Below are 21235 nucleotides of genomic sequence, written 5' to 3' on the forward strand. Positions count from 1 at the left end.
AGACTGAGAGATATTAAAGGGACTGTATCCAGAGAGGACAAGAATTGGTCTATATGGAGGAGGAGAAAATGCTAGAAATACAAATTGTGAAGTTACCATTAAGCGAATAGTGTCATTGACATCTGCAAGGGCAGAGATGGGGTCAAAGGAAATTAATGGCTCAACTCTAAGAAAATAAGATTATGTCATATAGACCTTCTCCCTTCCATAATATTTTCTTTCCAGTTACTTAAATCTATCATCCAATTGCAGTTATTCTAGATTGTTCTTTCCTGAAGACTGCCCATTACACCACAGCAACAGGAACTTTGCTAACACTTTTTCATGCAGCCATAGTGGGCCAAATACAACCAAAATATTCAGTCCACTCACTTCAGTAACTGTGACCCAAATATACAACATGATGCATAAAACGTTTTAGAGCTATTGGTCCAATACCTTGACCACCACTGGGAAGGCCAATTTGAAGAGTGAGGATATTTCAATCACAACATGAGTTGATTTTGCTTGTATGAGCCCAGCCTAGACAGGCAGATGAGGACAGAAGGACAAATAATATGTAAAAAATAAATTAAACCCAAAGCCTTCAGGAGTTACATTGTAAAAGATTCATATCTATGGAAGTAATATTTAAAAAATTAAATTATAAACTAGATCTAAAATGATATAAAAACAATTTTAAATATTAATTATACAAAGTAAAAGACTAAAATTGATTGTTAAAAGTTAAGCAATCTAAAAACTTCACCATTTATAGAAATCAAATCACCTTATCGTCCTAGTCTTTCATCACACATGCCTGCCCAAAAAGCAAAGATTTTTCATGGCTGATACATGATCAATTTGTTCACATTTACCACTGCTCTTTGGCTTTACCCACTCTCTGAAGGATTAAATAACCAAAGGACAGGCTGAAAGGAGGTAACAGAAGAAATAATAATACTGGAATAATATATGAACCAGACCACTGGTCATTGAATAATCATGAGTTGACTATATTTCTAAAATTATAGTCATCATTTATCATTATAGTCCAAGAAATCTCATCTCTCAGCTAATAAAAAAATTTTCCTTAAAATTACTTCTAAATGTCAGATGAATGTAATTCAAAAAATGAGAACATAAAATTAGTGTCTGTTTTCAGAAACACCATTAGGGCCTTCTAGTAATTTCACTGACTTTTTAGATTTTCCAACTGAAGATCCACCTAGAGATGTTTTTTTCGTCTCATTATTGTGTCAAGGAAATGAACTTTGAGCAGTCCTTGAGAGCTCTGAGGCCCTGTTGGTTTGAAGATGATTTTCCCCACAAAGGATGATCTTATCCATTTGCTACAGTCATCTTTGACTATTAAAGATTCAGAAAACTAACCCCTACTTGAAATGAGGATCTATGATTCATATAGGACTTAGGTTAATATGACAAGAAAGAGTAGGAGATATGTTGGAACTACTTAATCATAAAAAGATCATCCATAGTTTAAATGCATGTATTATTTTTAAAAATTGGAAAGTAATTTAAGGTAAAGGGAAGGACTATTTTTTATTCTTCTTTTTTTTTTAACTTTCAAGTTTTTATTTAAACTTCAGTTAGTTAACATAGGGTGTAATAGTAGTTTCAGGAATAGAATTTAATGATTTGTCACTTACATGCAACACCCAGTGCTCATCACAGCAAGTGCCCTCCTTAATGCCCATCCCCCATCTAGCCCATCCCCCACCCACCCCCTTTTCAGCACCCCTCAGTTTGTTTTCTTAACTAAAATGTTTGCTTCTTAACAGAAAGCAGGTTACTTTTTTTTTTTAATTAATTCAATAAAGAGTAAAAGGTATGTTGAGGCTACTTAAAAAAAAAGAAGTCATCTACAGCTCAGTGCCTTTACATATGTAAAACCCCAAGAAAGAACTTTAAGGAAAAGGTGTTTATTCCTTCAACTTCTCTAAAACGTTTGCTTCTTAAAGCAATTTATTTACCATTTAAAAATGTTGTGTGAATTACTCCCTAAAAAGCAAAGAAAACCCAATCATTTTCCCAACCATGTACACACTCTATAGAGAAATACAAATTTATATTGATGCATGGATCAAAGTTGCTTGTAGACAGAAGGGCAGCTCTGGATTCTAATTCATTACACCTCTGCCACAAAACACCACAGGACCTACCTGCAGATCTTTCAATTATTGGAAAACCTGGCCTACTTTAAATACCCCTCCCTTTAATACTATTAGCATAGGATAGCCCTGCTAAGTATTTGTCCATATGAGTTTTTGTTTTGTTTTTTAAAGATTTATTAACTTATTTGACAGACAGAGGTCACAAGTAGGCAGAGAGGCAGGCAGAGAGAGAGAGAGAAGCAGGGAGCCCAATGCAACTCCGGGCTTAATCCTGGGACTCTGGGATCACGACCCCAGTTGAAGGCAGAAGCTTTAACCCACTGAGCCACCCAGGCGCCCCTGTCCATATGAGTTTCTAAAAGAGAAAATAAATGATATTGCTTTCAGCACTAAAGGGTGAAGTTTAAAGATAGGTTACTATGAACAGCAAGAGAATCAAAGTGAGATTCTGGTCCATCTCATGTGTTTGGAATTACTTGAGAAAAATGAAGTGAAGAAAATAATACTGATCTTATTCTCCAGCTTGGAGTGATCATCTGCATCAAAAAAAAAAAAAAAGGAACACTAGGTTTTTTAAAAGATCCCCTTAATTTTTGTCTTACTGTTGTACTTCTCCTCTTTGTTTTTGCTGGCCTCACTTACAGCCCCATCTCTGAGCATAGTTCTTGACGCTTTTTTCCGGGGGGCAAGCAAAGAACAGCGTACACCATCTAGTGGCTCAGTTCAAAATTGCAGCAGTCCAGGGAAGGCGAGTTTGAGCAGGAGGCCGTCATGGCCGTCTGCAGCCCTGGCAATGAACAGACAGTTCTTCCTTCAGCCTTTCTCCGCCCGCCTGAAGAGCGCTGAAGTGGTTGCCATGAATTCCAGGGGGAAGCCCTCAGTGCACATAAAAAGATTCAATCTCGGAAGTTAATTTAAATAGCCCACAGTTAAAATCCTACTTTATTCCGATATGTATCTATAATTACTCTGCTTTAATGAGAACTTTTTACTTGCCTGCTTAGTGCCGGAATTAATATTACTACTGTAACACTTTGTTATATCGTGAAGTGAGCAACTTGGATGAAAGAGGAAATGGGTTCCATGAGTGATCATATGCTAAGTGAACTGCGTGTCTAAATCATCATCAACCAAAGCTGTGGCTGGCAGTCTGTGAACTCTGGAGAGCCACGGGGTCATTGCCAAGGTCCTTGAATCTACGCTTGCAAGGCTCGTCCTTCTCTGTAAGAAGAATATGTGATGTCTTCTGTATACACTGAATTCAAAACTGCCATTGAAATGTAATTAGTCAAGGAGCATTACTAAATTATCAGTAGTTTACTTATTATGTCATTTTCATCAATAAATATTGGTATATCACTCTCACCTAGGAATCTTGAAAAAAATATTTATTTATATTTATGTAATTCATTACTAAAAAAGATAGATTTTCAAGAAATATAATGCTCCTGGGAATGCCTGGGTGGCTCAGTCAGTTAAGCCTGTGACTCTTGATTTTGGCTCAGGTCATGACCTCAGGATCCTAGAACTGAGACCTTCATCAGGCTCTGTATCAGTACAGAGTCTGCTTGTCCCTCCCCTTCTCCCTCTGCTCCTGTCCCCCACTCATGCTCTCTCTCTGTCTCTCTCTCTCCCCTTCTCTCAAATAAATAAAATCTTTAAAAAAAAATTCTCCCTCCCTCTCCCCCTGCACTTCCCCTCCTCTAAAAAAAAAAAAAAAAAAAAAAGTATAATGGTCCTGATTTCAGCAGCCCTAATTCTAGGAATTAGTTCTAAAGAAATAATCCTATGTTTGGGCGCTTGGGTAGCTCAGTGGGCTAGGCAGCTGCCTTTGGTGCAGGTCGTGATCTCAGGGTCCTGGGATTGAGTCCCACATTGGGCTCTCTGCTCAGCAGGGAGCCTGCTTCCTTCTCTCTCTCTCTCTCTCGCTTTCTGCCTCTCTGCCCACTTGTGATCTCTCTCTGTCAAATAAATAAATAAAATCTTTTAAAAAATAAATAAATAAAATGCTTAAAAAAATAATAATAATCCTATGTTCAAAGACATAAATTTCAGTGTTATCACAGCAATGAATTGAACTCCTACTTGTGTTTGATAGTTAGGGATTATTGGATACATTTTAGTTTATCCATAGAAAATAGCTTATTACTATTAAAAACTATAAATGAAGATCTATAATTATTGAAATGAAAATAGTTTACCATATAGTCACAGTGGAAAAGAGCAGATTAGAAAAGCGTATCTATCATAATCCATTTTTATCTCTTTGTGAGGAGGCCAAGAAAAAGAGTAAAAGGATATCTTTAATCCCAAGAGGAATAAATATTGTATTTTATCAAACATAGCATGAGAGAAAGAAGTCAAAGATGCCCCCTCAATTTTTTGTCCTAAACAAGTGGAAGGACAGGGTTGACACTGACTTGGTTGGAAGCGGGAGTCATTGAAGGGGAAAGCCAAGGGTTGATTTGGCGCATGTTACATTGGAGAGCCCATCTCATACCCAAGGGTAGCTGTAAAGTCATGTGGCTGGAGGTAGTGAGGACTGATAGAGGTGGGAAGAGATTTAAAGGGCAGGCTCTCAGGACATGCCAAGGTTTACAGACAGGAGATGGGAAGGAAGCGGCAAGGAGTGGGACCAAGAAACAGCCAATCGGGGAGAATGGTCATCCAGAGGGACACAGGTGGAGGAGAGAGTGATCTCCTATGTCAGATGCTACAGATCCTGTGAGACAGGCTCTGAGAAGAAACCTCAGATTCAGCAACATGGATATTAATGTAACAACAGCTGTTTCAGTGGAAGGATGAAGCTAAAAGCCTAACCAGAAAGGGTTTAAGTGGAATTGAAAGGGAAAAAATTGGAAACTTTGAGTAAAGACAACTCTTTTCAAGGACTGTTTATGCAAAGAGAAACAGAGAATTGAGATAGGAAGTGGAGGATATTGATCCAAGGAAATTTTTTTAAAGATTTATTTATTTATTTGAGAAAGTGAGAGAGGAAGAGAGAAAGAGAGAGATGGGGGAGGGGCAGAAGAAGAGAGAGAATCTCAAGCAGACTCCCTGCTGAGCGCTGAGTGCATGGGTTGGGGCTTGATCTGAGGACCCTGAGATCATGACCTGAGCTGAAATCAAGAGTTGGACACTTAACTGACTGAGCCACCCAGGTGCCCCGATCCAAGGAACTATTTTTTTTTTTCAAAGATTTTATTTATTTATTTGACCGAGAGAGACAGAGAGGCAGGCAGAGAGAGAGGGGGAAGCAGGCTCCCTCCTGAGCAGAGAGCCCGATGTGGGGCTCCATCCCAGGACCCTGAGATCGTGACCTGAGCTGAAGGCAGAGTCTTACCCCATTGCGCCCCCCAGGCACCGCCAAGGAACTTTTTTAAGGTAGCAATTTAACAGCATTTTTCTCTGCAAATAGGAGAGATCTGATAAAGAGGGGGGGAAAAAAACTGATGATGCGAGACATGATAACATTGCTGGGAAAATACCCTTCAGTAATTGAGAGAGAATGGAACCTAGTACATGAAGGGAGGACTTGGCTTTAGAAAGGAGCAGGGACAGCCCATCTATCCTTAATAAGAAAAGGAAGCAAAAGCAAAGACAGAGTATAGGTATAATGATGTACGTAATTTGGTACATATGATGCTGGGAGCCTGTGGGAGTTTTTTTCCAAATGTTTCTGTTTTCTTAGTGAAACAGAAAACAAGGTTATCAGCTAAAAGTAAGTCAAGGAGCAGATGTTAAAGAGTTAGAGAGAGAAGATGTGAAATTATCATTTAGGACAGAAGTTTTCATTTAGGACAGAAAACATTTTCTGTAAAGGGCAAGATAGTAAATATTTTATCATTTGCAGGCCATTAGGTATCTGTCGCAACTATTCAACTCTGCCATTATCACATGAAAGCAGCCATGGACAATATATAAACTGATCGGTGTGACTGTGTTTTAGTAAAATTGTATTTACAATAACAGGTGGTTGGCGGGATTGGTCCCATGGGCCACAGCTTGTGAACCCTTAATGTAAAAGGATAGAATAAGGAATGGCCTAGAGAAACATGGTAATTCATTTCAGGCAACAATATCATGAATTTAAAATGAGGCCTGTTCTAAACCAGGAGCAAAACCAGCCACTTCCCCATTACACATGGTGCCTTTGGCCTGTTGGTCCCAAATCTACAGTCCAGCCGCCCTCCTACCCCAAACAGCGTGCACTGCTTGCCACCTGCTCAACACCAAGTCCACACCCCTGCACCCCAGATCAATAGGGACTCAATCTGAGACTTCCCCCCTCAAATTCCAGCGCCTGTACTCAAATTTGTGTAGAGAAGTAGACACACCGGCAGAATGAAGCCATCCAAATGGTGACACTGATTCTGAGGAAATTGTAATGGATAAAAGGATTGTGCTGGTTAGGGAACATCTTCAAAGAGCCCATCAAAGAATACATACAGCATGATTCTTGTTCCAAAAAGAAACAAACCCAAACTTGGCCTTTTACATATAAGTTTGAAAATGGATGGTAGGAGGGGCTGGTCAGGACACCAGCCTCTGGGGAGGGGCGGGACGGGGGAAAGGTGAAGGAAGCTTTTCCTTGTACACATCCTTCCTGTATATCTTTTTAAGTTTCTAAGACCAAAGGTAAACTAAGCAAACAAACAAAAATCAATTAGTTAAAAAAAATAAAATAAAACAAGGCCTGTTCCCATGATGGTATGAGGGTCTCCAGCCACATTCAGTTGTTTGGGTACCGACATAGGACTGGATATAACCAAGATTTGATTTTGCACTGCAAGTATGAAAAATAGAGACAGGAACAAGAGAATAGATTATGTATACCAGAAAATTATTATGAAGATGGGCAATGAAATCTAAGCTGAGTCAGCGGGGAGATGAAGACACAAAGGGTAGAGCACTGACGGACAGTGAGAAGGAGGCGGGTTTTAATGGATGGGGCCTTTCTATTAGCCTTTGATGCTCAGATACTCTTCCTGAGGAAAGAGGGCACTTCATTAGCTATTTTATTGAGCTAAATAATGACTCAAACTTTCTTGGCTCACAGTGCATACAGTAGTCATCATTCTGTGGGGTAGATATAAAATTACTCCCCATTTTATCACCGTGAGAAGAAAGAGAATCCAAATCCACTTTGGAAGTCATGTTTAAATGACAGCTCTGCTTACAATTATGTCTAGTTTCTTAGGGACTAGGACTATTCCCTCTTTTCTTCGTCTTTATTATATAAAAATTTTCTTGTCCATTCTCGCGCCACAAATAATGCTTATACCTATGGATATAATTTCATCAGTGGTCTTTCTTTTTTTCTTTTGATGTCTCACCCTCCCATTTTCTTGGCCTCTTAGCCTTTACATGTGGTTGTATTTTACATTTTCGAGTGGACTCTTGAAAGTGTTCATACTTTTCATGTTTTTTTCCCTAAAGAACTTTCTCTCTTTCACTAGAGTTATGAGCTTTAAGATGACAGCTCTCTTTATTTTAGCAGAAACACACCCAGGTAAGGAAAGAAAGTTAGCAAGATCTAAGGACAGGATCTACCCCCTGTTCACACAGTTCATGCCTTACTCACCTCCCAAAACCTTCCATTCCTCTCTACTAAGAGTTGTAGACTCTTTGGTATTTGAGGACCTCTGTGACCTTGTCTCACACTACTCTTCCAACTTCATATCCCATTGCTCCTCAAACTTTACTTTACACTTCCGCCCCACAGAACTGCCTAACAGTTCCCCAGCCACTATGTGTCTGTGCACACAGATGGCATGGACTGGAATTCCCTGAGCCCCTCTGCATTGGTTCCTTTCCAACTCTTTCCTTCCCAGACCCAACACACATCCACCTGTAGCTATTATTTTACAGGACAACCAAAAAATTTACTCTTCATTTGCCTTGTCTTTGTTTGAACTTTGGACATCTATCATATCATTAGCTGTAGTCAGCTTTGCATTAAATGTACGTACGTACTTTTGTAAATATTTTCTCTCTGGTATGTAATCAGGGGCTATGCTTGTGTTCTCTGTTTCACACACAGCACACTGTGGGTATGTAATAGATGTTACAGAAAAGCCAAATGAAATCTTTTATACTCAAGCGGTGTGTTTTTAGGAAGTGAGTTTAAACCCCTTTAAGTGTGGGGGACCCATGCCTCTTCATCCTATCAACATACTCAGATGTGATCTTCTGGGAACTACACATTCCTACTCCAATACATCAAAACTCTATTTTAAGTCCATTCTCTATCAAATCCTTGCTTTAACAATTTTGTGCTTTTATTAAGTAGTTAATATCACAAGTATTGGAACTTTGCTTGTCTGGAAATATTTTGCCTTTTGGAACATGAAACAATGTAAAAATATTTGGTGGAAGAACCAAGGAAAAGGGACAATAAAAGAACTAACTTTTATAGCTTGTCTGTAATGAGCCTGTGCTTTACATACGTTCATCCAACTTAATGGATGAATCCTCACAATAGCCCTGTAATCCACATTTTTCCGATGAGGAAAATCGAGATGCCTAAATTCATACAGTTAAAGGATATAAAACCTAGATCCATATGGCACTGTACCGTCGTCCATCTTAAAAGGCAGATCGCCCATAAGTCTCCATATTGAACCAAACAGCTGAAGTCTCACGCTTAGTGAATTACTATTTCACCTTAACCAAATCGCTTTCCTTTTCCATCCAAAACGTAGACATATTGGTTGCAAGTTACAGAAATCCAGTTCAGTATAACTTAAACTAATTTGTCACTAACAAATATTTATTGGGCGCCTACTATGTGCAAGACATTGTTCTGGGCACTAGAGATTTGGTGGCGGGCATGATAGTTGTGCACTCTGCAGCTAGTTTGTTGCCCATTTGTTAGTATAGAAGTCGTTTGTAAACAAAAACCCTGTATAATGCTGGGCATTATCGAGTGCCCCAGGAACATTAAAGCAGAGTGAACAAGTGGTGAATGACAAGAGAGGCCTTTTGTAATGGGATAGTCAGAGAAGGTCTCTCTATCTAGCAGACACTTGGGTGAAGGTATGGAGTGAGCCATGAGAACACAAAGGAAGAACATAGGAGACAGAGAGACCAGCAAGTGCAACGTTCCTCAAAGAGGAATGTGTTCGTTGTGTTGGGGAGACCCCAGGGAAGCCACGATGACTGGAGCACCACTGGTGAGAGGAAAATGGTAGAAAAGAAGATTAGCAAGGTGGTCAGCAGCCAGAGCATATGGTCTTTCTGGCCATTCTGAAACCGTGAACGTTTATTCTAAGGATGGCAAGAAGTAAGGAAAAGACTGAGTAGAAGTGTCGTCATCTGACTTGACTCAGAAGAAGGATCGTTGTGAGTGTTCTGTGAAGACTAACCCAGAAAGGAACAACAATGAAATCAACGATGCAGGGGGATATTGGGAAGGTCCCGGGGAGAAGGAGAACTATGGGACCACCTCGGCGGGAGGGCAGGGCTGCACTGTCCTCACATGGGACTCTGAAACAAAATTTTCAAATCCTATCAGGATTCTTTGTGAGTCTCTTCTCTCCCCGCTACACAAGCTCCTTTGTTCAGACAAAAGTTTAGACCTCCTTTCCCATTGCCACAAGCAGCTCCAGGATCTGTGGTCGGAAAGAAAAGATTGCTTCTTTTCAGCTCCAGTATGAAAATCCCTCCAAAGGGACTGGCTGGGTCATGGGACCATCTCTAGAGCAATCATTTACCGTGTCCAGCACTGTGCTTGTGAGCCCAGCTTTGTGGCCCAGAGAGTGGGGTTCTCTAAGGATAGCTGGAAGGACCCTCAAGATGAAAGAAGTTTGCATTCTCTAGTTTTTTAAAAGCCAAGGCAGAGCCCCCATGAGGATGTGATGGCTGGAGAGAGATGGAAGGTAGCACACTACTACCTAAGCCAAGGCCCAGGGACTCCTTCCTCCTTTAGATTTCTTTGGCTCGATGCTCCTACACCACTGTGTTACTCCTTCCAAATGGTCTCAAATATGTCTATTTAGTATTTCAACTAAGCTGTACATTTTCTGAGGAAATTAACAAGGGCTGTAGTGTTAATTTCTTTGACAAATCCTCTGGCACCTCTGATAGGACAGAGTTAGCCATTAGTAGATTCTCAGGAGAGATTTACACTTTGATTCCAACCAGAGGAACCCATGCCTCTCCAGCTAAAAGAGTTCCTTAGGAGTCCAGAAGCAGTTTTGTCATAAACACAGGCATCCAAAATCAGTTTCTTGAAAGAGCTTCCCACATACCAGGCCAACTAAAAACAACTTGGATTTTTCCAACCACTGATTTTTCAAAACCTCTCTGTTGGATGTTGCATCTCTCCCTGAGGCTATACCTCAGGATGTCCTTGAAGCAGCCTCCGTTACACTGAGATGTTAAATCAAAACCTTATTCTCTCAATATACTTGCAGAGTCTCTGTCTCCTCTTGTGTCAGAGATTTCCAAGACCACCCTTAGGTTCAGTGACTCACTAGAAGAACTAACAGGGTCAACATACAGTTATACTCACAGTTAATACTTATTATGGTGAAAACGTATAAAACAAAATCAGCAGAGAGAAAAGGCACATGAGGCAAAGTCTGGAGGAAACCAGGTGCAAGCTTCCATGAGTCCTTTCCAGTAGAGTCCCCCAGGACAAATTCATTTCCTCCAGCCTCAAATTACCGCAACACCTGTGAAATGTTGTCGGCCAGTGAAGCTCGTTGGAGACTCAGGGCTCCAAGTTTTCATTTGCGACTGGTCAGGTAAGCCTCCAAAATTCCGTATTCCCAGAAGACAGGTGTTCAGCATAAACCACATTGTTTTTCAATTTGGGCACAAATAGCTACTCTTGGTTAAGGTAGTGGGAACTGTCCTGAAATCTAAATTCCCTGGCATAAGCCAAAGGCCAGTCTTTCTAAGAAAGGCCAGGCCTTTCTATGGATAACGGTCTTGGGCCTGGTGTTAGCCCTTTCCTACACTCATGCTGATGTGAGAGTGAGAAAGGCTGGCCCGCCCTGGAGGAAAAATCAGCCATCCTGGGTCATGAGGCTCCACCAGGCTCCACCAGGGATAGACTGGGAGAGGAAGGCACAGAGAGAAAAGTTCTTATTTACCTAGTGTTTTTTGAACTTGGCTTTTAGGAGACAAATGCTTTAAAGCTGACTTTGTTTTTGATGAACTGTCTTCACAGGTTCTATTCTAAACCTCTTTTTAAAGACTGCACATTAAGGGCACCTGAATGGCTCAGTCAGTTAAGCATCCGCCTTTGGTTCAGGTCATGATCCCAGAGTCCTGGGATCGAGCCCTGCATCAGGCTCCCTGCTCAGCAGGAAACCTGCTTCTCCCTCTCCCACTCCCCCTGCTTGTGTACTGTCTCTCACCCTCTTTCTCCCTGTGTCAAATAAATAAATAAAATCTTAAAAAAAAAAAAAGACATCACATTTTACCATGAGCTATCCATCACATAGCTTCTATCAGGGTCACCTTGACCTAGCAGTAGGGTGGAGAGTTGTCTTGTGACTGTCCCATTCAAGCAAGCTCCCCACACATCAGCTCAGCCTGCAGGAAGGTACTGGGTACCATTGCCCCACCAAATCCAGAAATGCAGGCCCCTTCTGCCCCAGCTCTCTCCTTCCACGCTCCTATCCCAGCAGGCTCCAACCAGCTTCTTGCCTTCACACTTCTCCTTGCGCCTGCCAAGCCCCAAGAGACGCAGAAACATCTGGCCCAAGACTCTTCCACCAGTTTCTGTCTTTGGGGTGAAGATGGGAGGAGTGTTCTGTTCTCCTGCAGATGGAAAATGCCCGAGGCTCCAACAAATTCCCAAAACACTTTCTTAAGGAAAATTCCCACTCCCTAATAGTCTTCCACGTCATTGTATATACAGGCTAAATAGGCGTGTGCTTATGGATGCACACACGTGTGCGTGTTTGTGTGTGTGCACGTGTACACGTAAAACCAGAAGGAACAAGTTTAGGGGCCACCTTTAGCTAGTCCAGCATAGATGGCCCGGCATGTATCTTTAGATTAGCTTCAGCCTCAGGGTCTCAGCCTAGATTCCAAGACAGGAAAAGTGCCAAATATTCGTGCACATTCATAAATATATTTATAAGTAAATGTCACTCAGCATTCAATGACTGTCTAGTTTTGCCAGTAAAAAAAATGGTGCCAAAAAACCAAGAAGAGGCAACTTCAGTATTCATCATATTTCCCTATAAGCTTCTCTCTTTAGATCTGCACAGCCACAGTTCTCCGCTTTTCCCCAGCAATACGGGTTTCAGAACTTTCTCAAGATGGCTATAGCTTTTTGCCTTTCCATGACAAGTACCACCCGCTGTGGGCTCCTCTCCAAAGATCGTGGGCTGCGCTTTCATTTCTTCTATGTGTCATAAGCTGTTGACTTCGTATACTTGTCACTGCTAGGCTCAACTGCCCTGGTATTTCCCAGATTTGACACACACACGAGTTTGTGTGAGTGGGCCCAGGCCCACACCATGAAATGGTCATGGGAGGAATATACAACAAATCCTTCTGAATCTTGGCAGTGACAGATCCTTTGAAGTCAGATAACTACAATAGCATAATAACACACGGAAGCAACAAGAGCACATGTGGGGAGATGTGGCCTGAAAGGAACAGAAGTATTGCGCACAGTTCTGATAATCCTACCAACTGCTTCTAGAAATATCAGGTGACTCCAAATGTTGGAAGAGATTTATTTAGAACGGAGACCATTATTGCTGGATTGTCTAAGGAGAGAGTGCTCCAGAGGGAATCTGAGATGGGCAATAGGACAGCTGCCTAAAAAGACAGTCTAGATAATGGTCCATCCCTTTTATTCGTTCCCACATTCCCAAACACATTTCCTCTGGCCTCAACGAAAACAATTAATATTGCAGTATTATGATTGTAATATTTAGAACATTTTGGAAATTAATTTTAACAATCAATTTTTATTAAGTAACCTAACAAAAACAAAAATAGTATCACTAGTGCTTAGTCCAAGTTCCAGAACATAGTAGGAGCGCACTTAAATATTGGTAGAATCCATGTTCCTTTTGCTGATAATGACTTCTGCTGCTGTGACAACCTGGAAAATGGCCTTTTTAGCCCTTATGATTTAGCTTATGCCCCTCTGTTTCCTCCCTGAAACAGGGAAGCACCTCCCTGGTGCTTCTGTTGCTTTTCTCCTCAAGCAGTATCTGTATATTGTACAGTACAATAACTGTGGATCCTGTTTCACTGTTTATATGTTCTCTTTCACTGTGAGCTCTGGAAAACAGAAACGGTGTTCCAGAGGGGTACCTGGGTGGCTCAGTTGGTGAAGTGTCTGCATTTAGCTCCAGTCATGATCCCAGGGTTCCCCCGCCCCCGCAATGTCTGGCTCTCTGCTCAGCAGGGAGCCTGCTTCTCCCTCTTCCTCCGCTGCTCCCCCTACCTGTGCTCGCTCTCTGTCAAATAAATAAATAAAATTTAAAAGAAAAAAAAAATGGCGTCCCAGAGTAGTAGTCCCAATCACTACTAGTTCCTCAATACATGTTTATAAAAGAAATGAATGAACAAATGAGCTGATAGACAAAGAATTCTTAAATGTACCTTTTGCTATCTCATGGGTTTTAATGTGAACCACTAGTGTTCACTGTCCAATATTGAGTTTATGGGATCTACATCAAAAAAACTCTGTGTAAATCCTCATTCTATAGACCATACCCATTTCCTTTTCCCTGCCCTCAATGATCTGGGACAACTAGGGGGCCATCATCTAAGAGACTTTAAACTATTTAAGGAACATATTTGCTACCTTGTTGCTGGACCATCCAATGTGTAAACAGTCCAGCTCCCTTGACCTTTACCAAAGGTCGTATTTTCACAGCTTTAAATAATATGTGCCACTCTGCTACTTCAATTCATTTGAAGAGTTTACTGTTTTTTTAGTGAGGCTTTGTAGGTGCAGAATGAAAGGGGCCATTTCTCACTGCTCCAGAAAGATAAGATCAGGAAGCTAACAAGGAAGGAAGGGGTTTGTAGGAAGGGGCAAACATCAAAGCACCAGCACATTTCATCAACCTGTCCCTGCAAACACAACAGTTTATTAAACAGAAAACAAAACAAAACACAGAACTAATCATTGGAAGAGATTGTAGCTTTTATTCCCAAAGGCCTTTTACTTTCCAAAAGTGAAAATCAAACCATATTTAACTTCAAACTAACATGCCAGGAAGTCTCCAAAATTAAATAGTTAATATTATAATAACATCATCATAACTTAGGGACATATTAGTGAAAATAATCTAATTAAAATAAAATAAGACTTTGAAAGTCAGTTTTGTTTAAATAGGTAACAGAAGTCGTATTTTAAGTCCCCTTAGGTTTGCTGGTTGTTAGTGCTTCCCTAAGTAAAGTGCTCAGAGCTAAAACTGTAAATCAGCAAGGATTTAATGAAAGCCTTTGACCTTGGCCCAATTAGGTCTATAATAGTTCCTAAAGAAATATGTCACAGTCTTTGAGGAACTTTCAAACCTCCTTCGTTTAAAACATATGTATTGCTTATAGGGTGATATCTCTCCTAGAAGTCATAGAATCTGATCTAAGGCACAACTCCCCTTTCTTTATTTATTTTTTTAAAAGATTTTATTTATTTATTTGACAGAGAGAGAGACAGCAAGAGAGGGAACATAAGCAGGGAGAGGGGGAGATGGAGAAACAGGCTTCCCTCGGAGCAGAATCCCAGGATCCCAGGACCCTGGGATCATGACCTGAGCCGAAGGCAGAAGCTAAATGACTGAGCCACCCAGGTGCCCCTCAACTTCCCTTTCTTCCTTCAGTCCCTCCCTTCTTCAGATCTCCTGGGACCCCTCCTATCTTGCACACCTTCCAAAAAGTAAACTCCACAGTCTCTCTTAGCTATCATCCACTCATTCATGCTACTAACATTTATTGATTCACTAATATCTTTTTAGATTTTATTTATTTATTTGAGAGAGACAATGCGTGAGCAGAGGGAGAAGCAGAGAGGGAGGGAGAAGTAGACTCCCTGCTGAGCAGAGAGCCCAATGTGGGGTTTGATCCCAGGACCTGGAGATCATGGCCTGAACCAGAGGCAGATGCTTGACCAACTGAGCCCCCCAGCTGCTCCAATTCACTAATATTTCTAATTAATGTATTAGGTATAAAAGCTCAAGCTAATGCCTGAGTCTGACCCAGGACTCTGTATTGGGCACCGGGCTAGGCATAAAACTATAAAGATGACATAGTCCAGCCTCAAGGAGCTCACAGATCTCTTACTGGTAACAAACATAAGGCAGGCAACTTTAATATACTGTCACAATTTGGCAAGTGTACAATAAAGGCATGAATTTAGTACCATAGTTACACGAGAGAGGAAGTATCAAAGCCATACTCATTGTCAGGAAATCTCTCCCATAGATACAGTTTTGAACTATAAGAGAGAATCAGGCTATCTTGGTTCATGCACAGTATCCAACACCTAATACACTGCCCTCTTTTCAGATTTATGTATCGTGAACTCACTTCAATAATTTTGTCTCCAGTGGGACTATGGGAACCTGGCTCCATGAGCTCAGAACAAGTTGGGGATGAGGGAGAAAGTGTTGGTAACCTTTGGTTAATTCAGAACTTCAGCCAACTCATCACTGGACTCGGACCATGTAAATTTCTTACAGGACTTAATTTTCCAGACTAATTGTCCTTAGTGATCAAGTCATCCCCAAATATACAAACTACTACTGGTAGTTTGCAGAGATTGTACAATCCAAATATGACAAAGAAAAGTAGAACCTTTTCTTTGAATTATTTATTCAACAGTATCTATCAAGCCCCTGCCTCATGGTTTTATTATGCATCTGTTTCTATCGTCAGGGAATCATTCGCCAAGTTGATAGGTCTTTGCAGAAAGAATAAAGGGTACTATTAAACTAACTAGTAAATTTTTAATTATTTATTTTCTCAATTACACTTGCTATAAAGTTGACTAAATTGTTTTAAAAAATTCCTCTATGGAAAAAAAAAATGCCTCTATGCTCCTATGGCAAGGAATATTCATTCAATATTATTAAAGTGGGGCATCTTTCCTTCAGGTTATATTTGTTTTCAACAACATGTAAATGCTATTTGAATTTGCTTCAATGAGTAAATATTTCACAAATATACATTCTAACAATATCATGCTTACAAAATGACATTTTGATTTTGCCAGTCTAGATAATGTCATAGAAAAGAACACTTCAAAAACAGAAATCACATAATTATATGTAACACAAATTCTGATATCATGAAATTGAAAACCCCACAGAAAAAATATATAAAAGACAGATTTCGGCGCACGTGACTGGCTCAGTCACTACAACATGAGACTTTTGATCTCAGGGTTGTAAGTTCAAGCCCCACATAGGGTGTAGAGATTGCTTAAAAATAAACTCTTTCAATAAAAAGATAGATCTGAAATTTATGAAAAGATGCTCAACCTTTAGCCTAATTCAATATGGGCCCATTTGTATTTTAACTTGATCCCAATTGCTCACCTACCAAAGATATCACTATAAAAAGGGATGCAGTGTAACAATATCCAACGAAATCTAAAAATGCAGCCATCCTTTGGCCCAGAAATTTCCCTTAGAGGAATCAGTCCTACAGATGAACTCCCATGTGTGCACGCTGCTTGCCTCCAAGGACACAGCAGAGCACCACTGGTAGCAACAAGCTTCCACATATGTCCCTTCTGTCCATCCCTATAGCTTTGCTTCCTGATCAGGCACCCGTCACCTCCCACCCCAGCCACAGGAGGGGTGCTCGACCTAGTCTCCCTCTCTCACCTTTCTCCCTCCCCCATCTACAGGAGCCAGAGTAATGGTTTTAAAACAGAGATCGGATTACATCATTTGGCTTAAAACCCCACCAGGGCCTTTCCATCATGCCAAGAATGGAATCCATTGCACTTACCTATGGCCTCTGAGGACCCATCTACCCCGCCTCAGCCTCCTGCCTCCTGCCTTCATCCCGCGACTCTTTGGCCTTACTTACCTTCAGAGTCCCAGACACAGAGACCTCTCTGGGCTTCCCAGACACAGAGACCTCTCCGGGCTTCCCAGGCACCCCCGGTTCCCTTACGCTTCAGGCTTTCTTGGCGTGGACTCCTTGCCCTCATTTTATAACGGTGCCTCCCTCTAGCCCTTCAAGCTCTATGCTAAACGCCATTCCTTGGGCACCCCGGCTAGAGCGATAACCAGGCGCGCACTGTGTATACACAGCATCCCATTTTCTTCCTCCTTACATCATCTGTTTTCATTTGGCTGTGTTCCTGTTCATTATGTATTTGTTTACATACTTCCCTCCCCTGTCATGTAAGCTCTATGAGAGCTTAGTTCCCTGCCGCATTATCAGCAACCAGAAAAGTGTCTGCCCATAATGAGTGTTGAATAAATGCTTGTTGAATGAATGAAGAATGGAATACATTATACCATCCCCATCAAACAGAACACTGTGCAGCCGTTAAAAAAAAAAAAAAAAATGCAGGGATGGACATTCCGAGTGTTGTCTTCTGACCGAGCCTGCACTCTCGCACCTGCCCTGCCCTTGGCCTCCCACCTAGACCTCATCTCAGATGTCTCTGTTCCAGTCTTCGTGCCATTCTCGATTCATGCCACGCCTGTGCCTCAAGGCCTTGGTGCTTGTTACTCGCACACCTCTCCCCTGCATGGTTCCCTGGCTCAGCCAGCTGGGGAGGACTCAGAAGTCTACTCACAAACACCTTCCCTAACCACTAGCGACATCCCCCACGCCCATCACTCTCTGTCTTCTGACCCTGCTGTACTTTTCTTCACTGCTCCTGTCATTTGAAACAAAAGTGCCTACTTACTTGTGGACATGTGGACATGCGCACTACATGCTTCCCCTGACTGGAACGTTCCTTGATGCTCTTTTCTGCCATAACCTCCCCAGCATAGAGTAGCAGCTGAACAAATATTGGATTGGTGGAGAAAGAGGAAGTGAATGCATTCTTGAGTGCAAAAAAGCAAGGTATGCCCAGAGTATGCCGCTGCCATTTGTATTAAATAAAGGTAATGATTCCTATATATAAACCCTCTAAAGGGAAATCCAAGATCAAGCTAACAGTGATCGCCTGTATGGTTGGAACTGAAAGGCTGAGGGGCAGGGATAGAAGGAAAACATACGGTCCTGCATATCTTGACTTTGAGTAAGATTTCATTTTTACCATGGGTATTAATTTTTTTGAAAAAAATTTAAGAACTGGGTGTCTGGGTGGCTCAGTGGGTTAAGCCTCTACCTTCAGCGTAGGCCATGATCCCAGGGTCCTGGGATTGAGCCCCGCATTGGGCTCTCTGCTCAGCAGGGAGCCTGCTTCCTTCTCTCTCTCTGCCTGGCTCTTTGCCTAGTTGTGACCTGCCTATCAAATAAATAAACTCTTTTTAAAAAATTTTTAAGAATTGTCTCATACTGGACAGTTTTGCAAGGTTAAGTGTTTGAAGCCAATAGAAAATCAAGGCCCCTCATAGCGTTACAGCCAAATGATAAGCTTTCAACAACCATTTATCTAGCAGTCCTGTAAATTACCTCCGCCCTATTCAGTCTCTTCTTTGGATGTTGATGAAAATGTATTGTTAGGAAGGATACTTATACTTTCTGCTGGAAGAGATATATATTCCTTAAGACAAATATGGGAGGAAACAGGGTCGTGTGGGTCTTTAACAGGATAAAACCCACATAAATACAACACGCCTCTGCACATTTCATATGTCAGGAAAAGTGCCTCTATACCCAAGATACTTTGAATCTGCTTACAAGGTCAAAATATGACCTCAGTGTTTTTTGGTTTTTGTTTTTTTAAATAAAAACTCTCCACCAATGGACTCTACCTATCCTTAACTGGCTGATTTTTTTAGTGTTTTTCTGACCATCGGTTTCGTCAAACAACCGTATCTTACTTTGAGAAAACCAACTCTTTGAGTATCTGGATTTATTAAAAATATATATATATAGGAGTGTCCCCTTGCTCTAGTTAAGGATTCTTTTCATTATGAAAATAGTAAACTTTTAAAATATGGTTCAATACAAAAAATTACACAGAAATTTCAAGAGCACCATCATTGAACACACAGGTACTCAGTAATTACTTGCTGGTTGGATGAACACACCTATTGAAAATCAGTAGAGTGAAATGGACAAGAGTGTGGGTTGGGATCCAGTCATCCCCGTGTTCAGATTCTCTCTCTGCCGTTCATTAGCTGAGTATGACCTTCAACAAGTGACTTAACCTCTCAATATTCCTTACAGAGATAAAACAAGTGAATAATGCCTCCTTTGAAGTTAGTTGTATTAAATGAAAGATGTGGGTAAATAAAACCTTGATATATTTTATCACATATTGCGTTTTATCGTGTATTATAATATCAGATATGATTTCATTTACTTAATTCCTGCTTGCCTGAATGGAAGCAAATGAATGGCAAGAAAAAAACAAAACTGTTGTTATATTTTTGGAAATACAATACAGAAAACTATACATGAATATAATTACCTATTTAATTTCTTCCTATGTATCTATAGCACCGGAACGGTGTCTGGCACATGGTATATGTTCGGTAAATGGTGATTAGCAGAATGAGAAGGAACACAAAATACTCGGAGGGTTTGACTCTCCTTTGTCATATCCACGAAGACCCATTTTGTGCATAACATTCTCTAGGACACTTCATTGCACTGGTACAGGGAGGAGTAAAAGACTTTGTGTAATTGAGATTTTTTTTTTATGGCCTTAAGTTTAGGAGAAAACAATGAACAGGTATGTAAGTAAATTATGGCCGCTTGTAATAGTTGCTAACATCTCTTGAGTGTGTGATGATTAGTCATTCTGCTGAGTAAATACTATGACTTAATATCTTGTCCAAGTTATTTTCATAGTGTTACTTGCTTCCCACTTTCTTAATTAAAAATACTAAATGTAAATGCTTTATTTAATGTCCCAGACTAGGATAGTATATCGGGTGTTTGGAGCAGGAAAGGGAAACATGGTACAAATTGCTTCCGATTCAGAGACTAAACAAATGTGTTCCCTCAGGTGACGAAAGGTTTTTTTTTTCCTTTTAATTTTTTGGCTTTTCCCCCCTGCTTTTCCTTCTGGCACTTTCGGTTTGTTTAGTAAAGTTTAGAATTCTCACAAAGGGCCTTATAAACACGTGTTATGAGATTTTAAATCTGATTTGAAAGTGCCTCTCTCCTACTCCCTCTGAGTAAAGTGACCTTTTTAAATGGAGGGAAGTGGGTTTAGATGACAGTCATGATAAATGCGGTCATGTTCACTCAATAAAATAAGGCCCAGTGCATTTGAGGATAAATCAGTGAAATGTACAGCCCCACCTGTCTGTCTCCATCATTCATTTCCACTGTCACTTTCACAGTGGCTGATGGATCACAGTTGCTGTAAAATTAGACAGCCTTTAATCTCATTTCATCCTGATTAGCTTCTCTTTACCCTTTCCCTCTAACTCACTGACTGACACGCTAAAAACTCGCACCGGGCTGTATATGAACATGAGTACAAACTTCTCCTCCAATACCCGCCTGTGAGGGCAAGGCAGGCACCCACCTCTCGAGAAATCTGGAAAGGGTCAGGCCTGGATTCCTTGTTATTTAAAAGGGTAATCAATACGTGCAGGGCCCAGTGCCATTTTAAACAGATGTTTGCTCTCGCTCACTGCCCTATTTGTTTTGTTTTGCTTCAGGTTTAATCAGAAGTCAAATTAGGTCTTTTGCAAAACTCGAACATTGATTTAATATAGATTTTTTCTAATAAATTTGGAATGTTACACACTCAGATTGATTTCAAAGAGTTATTTGTGTGTATTTATAGCCTCCTGATTCGTGGCAATAATTTAGAAAAGACAATAATTCAGGAATGAGAATACTAAAATACTCAGCCAAGATATACAGCGTTTAAGGTTTAAAAACAAGAGCAAAAAATGGGAATGCCTTCAAGTAGCTTTTATATGAGGACTTCAAAAAGCTTCTCTCTTATTTTGAAGTTTCCATGGTTTAGTGCAATAGTTGTCCTTTGTTTGCATAAAGCATAACAATAGGGGTAATCAAATGAAAAAGAG

General features: G+C 40.7%; 1 protein-coding gene across 3 annotated transcripts in view; it reads left to right on the forward strand.

Moving 5' to 3' along the window:
* Positions 1 to 21235, forward strand: part of KLHL14 (kelch like family member 14) — a 97821-nt gene that overhangs the window by 51790 nt on the left and 24796 nt on the right. The gene's annotated exons all lie outside the window — the stretch shown is intronic.

Source organism: Mustela erminea, chromosome 13 (genome assembly GCF_009829155.1).
Source record: "Mustela erminea isolate mMusErm1 chromosome 13, mMusErm1.Pri, whole genome shotgun sequence".
NCBI lineage: Eukaryota > Metazoa > Chordata > Mammalia > Carnivora > Mustelidae > Mustela > Mustela erminea.